Here is a 4,331-nt window from a genome sequence, read left to right as displayed (position 1 = left end):
TCACTGGCCATCTAATACAGATTTTCTTTTTCTTTTTTTTTCTGAATTAGAAAACTTTGGCCCAGGGAGGTTAAAGAGATTTGTCCAAGGTCACATAGTTAGAAAGTTTCAGGAATGAAAGGACTAGAGGATGTAGTATATAATGCAAAAATTGGTGCAAGATGGTTGGATCACCCCTTCAAACAGAGTAGAAGGAACACATAGATTAACTGCTTAGTTAGTACAAGCCCTAATTCCAAAGGGAGTCTACCAATCCCTGTGTTTTGGTTTATCTGGCCTACTTATAACTGGAAAAATTAAGAAATTCCAGATATTTGCTTATCCTTTAGTAATGAACTACTGGTGTTTTGTTTTGTTTTGTTTTGTTTTGCTTTTAAAAGAAAAAAGAAACCCAACAACAATGAATAAGGAAGTCAGTTCTGGGATTCAGTGATTCAAATTAAATGGCCCTACATATTTTAGATTATGAAATCCTTATGTCATGATAATTGAATCATAGTGTAGAATTGTTGAATTGCTATTTTTTTTATTTTAGCATCTCTTGTCAAATAAGATTCTTGTTAAAGAAGATTATGTATGTTAAATTCTGACTGCTGCTCTCATCCTCTGGAGCCATTCATACTTTCTTTGTCTCATAGAAAGCAAAAATAATCTAGTCTTCAACATTCCATAAAAATCTTTATCAATATCCATTCTACTCAATAAATTTTGTTATTTTAAGTCATTCTTATTGATGACACTTGTGAAAGCATCAAGATATTAAAAAAACACACATCTTTATGTTAGCAACATTGATAAATGGTGTAGAGATCTCCTTGGTATCTTTTCTTTGGTTTAAATATTCAAATTAATGCTATATGTTTGTGGCATCTTTTTCATATGTACTAGAAATATGGTACAAAACATTATAACACCTGTATGCCATCCTGATTCAGTCAATTTCTGGTAGTCATCAGGCCATGAGATTCAGTTGGGGTGAACAGAATACTGAGGAAGAGAGTGAAATGGAGAACACATGCACTCTGTAGTTCTTGTGTAAGAATAACTGTTCTACCAGTAAGGGCATTTTCTCAATACATTCCAGAGAATCATCAGTGAACTGTGAAACTTTTTTTTTTTGGAGGGGGTAAGATAGGGCAATTGAGGTTAAGTGGTTTGTCCCAAATCACACAGCTAGTTGAACTGTGAAACTTTATCTATGTTTCTTGAAATGTGTAAACCTTAAGGGTTGGTCAAGATGGAAGAGTAGAAGCAGGACCTTCCCACTGCTCCAGCTTCCACCTTCCCCAAACCATGTAAAAAGGGGACTCTAAACAAACTTTGGAAAAATGACACAGAAAAGCTAACCTCCTGCCGAGGACAGCCTGACAGGCTGGCAGGAATCGGCCAGCTCTGGGAGCCAAGCCCAGGCCCACTCTGAGGCTTTAGCCTGAGGGCAGGCCTGACCATCTGGCGGTGGAGGGACTCCATATCAGCAGGAGCTGAGGCCGTTTCCAGATTTATCAACACATAGATGCAAAGGACAAAGTGAGAGGTCAGTGCAGTCTGGACTTTGGGACCCAGTAAGTGGTAGTGCATGGCTTTTGTCCCCAGGGCGAGACCTGGCACAGCCAGCCAGCATCATGTGGCAGCCTCAGCTCCTGGCCTGCAAAGTGTAGAGGGACCAAGAACTAGTCTGAGGGGTAATTGCTCTTGCTTTACCCTTCTTGCATCTGGATTGCAGTCTAGGGTGGAGGTCCTGGGGTGTGTGTCCAGCTTGCCAGAGTGTGTGGAAACCTCAGAGAGGGCACCTATCTAATACCTCCAGCAGCTGAGAAAACCCCAGCATTTGGGACCAAAGCTCCCCTGTCTGATGGCAGAGTCCTACTGTAGCAAAAAGCCCAGGAGATAAGTGACTGAGGGGTGACATGACCAGGCAAAGGAAACAAAGCAGACAGAAGACCCCAACATTAGACTCCTATTTTGGGGACAAAAAGGAGCAAAGCATGGAACAGGAGAAAGATAGTGAAGTCAGAACTCCTGCACCAAAAGATTAAAAGGAAAATATGAGCTTGTTACAGGCCATAGAGGACCTTAAGAAGCAGATAAGAGAAGTGGAGGAAAAATTGGGAAGAGAAATGAGAACAATGCAAGAAAATTATGAAATGAGAGTCAATAGCTTGACTGAAGAAAATTATACCTTAAAAAATATACTAACTCAAATGGCAAAAGAGGCTCAAAAAGTCAATGAGGAGAAGAATGCCTTAAAAAGCCAAATTTGACAGATGGAAAAATAATCTCAAAAGCTCACTGAGGAGAATCATTGCTTCAGCATTAGATTGGAGCAAATGGAAGCTAGTGCCATTAAGATAAATCAAGATGCTGTTAAACAGATCCAAACAAATGGAAGAATAGAAGGCAATGTGAAATATCTCATGGGAAAAACCACTGACCTGGAAAACAGATCCAGGAGAGATAATTTAAAAATTATTGGACTACCTGAAAACCATGATCAAAGAAAGAACTTAGAAATCATCCTCCAAGAAATTCTCAAAGAAAACTGCCCGGATGTTTTAGAACCAGAGGGCAAAATAGAGGTTGAAAGAATCCACTGATCACCTCCTGAAAAAAATCCCAAAAAGAAAACTCCTAGGAATATTATAGCCAGGTTCCAGAATTCCCAGATTAAGGAGAGAATATTACAAGCAGCCAGCAAGAAACAATTTGAATATTGTGGAAACACAATCAGGATAACCCAGGATCTGGCAGCTTCTACACTGAGGGATCGAAGGGCTTGGAATATGATATTCCGGAGTCAAAGGAGCTGGGATTAAAACCAAGAGTCACCTACCCAGCAAAACTAAGTATCATGTTTCAGGGGAAAATATGGTCATTCAGTGGAATAGAGGACTTTCAAGCATTCTCGTTGAAAAAACTAGAGTTGAATAAAAAAATTTAACTGTCAGACACAAGAAGCAAGAGAAGCATGAGAAGAACCAGCCCTCAGCCTCTGTTCTCTGAGCCCAGCAGAGGAATCCCCATCCAGAAACTCAACGTGTCTATTTACAAGGTCCAGGCAAGAGAGATCTTCAACTCTTGTGGAAACCTCACTGTTGAAGTTGATCTCTACACTGAAAAAAGTCAGTTCCGAGCTGCTGTGCCAGTGGTGCTTCTATTGTTATCCTAGAAGCCTTGGAGCTCTGAGACAATGATAAGACTTGCTACATGGGGAAAGGTGTCTCAAAAGTGGTTGAGAACATCAATGAAATTCTTGTCTTGACCCTGATTAGCAAGAAACTGGATGTTGTGGAGCAGGAGATCAACAAACTGATGATAGAGATGAACAGCACTGAGAATAAATATAAATTTGGTGCAAATGCCATATTGGGAGTGTCTCTGGCTGTTTGTAAAACCAGAGCTGCTGAGAAAGGTGTCTCCCTGTACTTCCATAGTGTGGACGTTGCAGGCAATAATGAAGTCATCCTGACAGCTCCAGACTTCAGTGTGATCAGTGGTGGCTCCCATGCTGGTAACAAACTGGCCATGCAGGAGTTCATGATCCTCCCTGTTGGAGCAGCAAACTTTAAGGAGGTCATGCACATTGGAGCTGAGCTCTACTACAACCTGAAGAATGTGATTAAGCAGAAATATGGATAAGACACCACCAACATAAGGAATGAGGGTGGCTTTCCTCCTAATGTCCTGGAGAATAAAGAAGCTCTAAACCTGCTAAAGAATGCTGTATCAGTAAGGCTGGCTATACCGATAAGGTCATAATTGGCATGGATGTTGCTGCCTCAGAATTCTTCCAATCTGGGAAATATGACAGAACCAAAATGGCTAACAGAGAATTGATACCAAAGATATAACTAAAGAATGAGAGCAAAAGAGCAATTGTTTGTCCCTCATATATTCAAGTCATCTGGCCCAACTTAACTACATCCCTGGGTTCTGAAAGAACTGACTGATGTGTTAACTGAGCCTTTGGCATTAATATTTTAAATATAATTTACCTATATCTTAGCAAAGTGTTTCATAAAGCTTTTCATAAAGTTCTAGTTGGTGAAGAAGACAGACACAGGGCCAAGGTCAACACCAATATTGGGCTACCTGGAGATGCAGACTGAAACCAGAGACTTTGGCAGGGAGTGGAACTTGGTACCAACCACTCAATCCAGAACTATTGTAAAGTGATAGCAGTGCATCCATATAAATGGAGGACAAGGTATACCCACCCTGTCAAAGGTTACAGGAGGAAAGAGAGCTCAAACCTGACATAAAGTCAGAATCTAGGAAATTATTCTGGAGATACAAGTAAACAGAAAAAAAAATCCTCAAAATACAATAAAGAA

The 4,331-nt window shown here is 40.3% G+C and overlaps 1 pseudogene; it reads left to right on the top strand.

Annotated features, from left to right (window-relative positions):
- Positions 1 to 2,965: 2,965 nt before the first annotated feature.
- Positions 2,966 to 3,918, top strand: LOC138176220 (alpha-enolase-like; annotated as a pseudogene).
- The last annotated feature ends 413 nt before the right edge of the window (positions 3,919 to 4,331 follow it).

This window comes from Petaurus breviceps, unplaced genomic scaffold (assembly GCF_028583685.1).
Source record: "Petaurus breviceps papuanus isolate PSGF00001 unplaced genomic scaffold, PetGlider_PUasm1.0 84, whole genome shotgun sequence".
NCBI lineage: Eukaryota > Metazoa > Chordata > Mammalia > Diprotodontia > Petauridae > Petaurus > Petaurus breviceps.
Note: the sequence above shows the minus strand (reverse complement) of the source record. Positions and strands in the feature narration are given on the sequence as shown.